Source organism: Penaeus monodon, chromosome 25 (genome assembly GCF_015228065.2).
Source record: "Penaeus monodon isolate SGIC_2016 chromosome 25, NSTDA_Pmon_1, whole genome shotgun sequence".
Lineage (NCBI taxonomy): Eukaryota > Metazoa > Arthropoda > Malacostraca > Decapoda > Penaeidae > Penaeus > Penaeus monodon.
Window position 1 is genome coordinate 20,365,962 of NC_051410.1, and position 332 is coordinate 20,366,293.

Here is a 332-nt window from a genome sequence, read left to right on the forward strand (position 1 = left end):
TTCACTAGCAAAAAAGGATAATTAAACACATCACGCTATCGAAAACCCAACCCAGGGTACATTATACTTTAAAAAATTTTGGGGTACTTATTCCGACTGTTTTGCTAGCCAGAGTTTTTCTCCCAAAGTCAAAAAAAACTGATTTAATGTGACATTATTATCTCCCTTTTTCCCAAAAACTTTGTAAAAAGTACCGTGAAAAGCCCCTGGGCTGTAATTTGGAGCTCGCGGGGGAAAGGGTCAGCGGTCCCACGTCATCCCCCGAGAGTAGTCGACAAAATTTTTTTTAATATCAAACCTTGATCAACCCTCAAACTGTGTGCGTGTATTTT

General features: G+C 39.5%; 1 protein-coding gene across 1 annotated transcript in view; it reads left to right on the forward strand.

Moving 5' to 3' along the window:
* The window catches only part of LOC119589344 (carbonic anhydrase 1-like), a 35,215-nt gene that overhangs the window by 3,171 nt on the left and 31,712 nt on the right, over positions 1-332 (forward strand). The window lies entirely within an intron of this gene.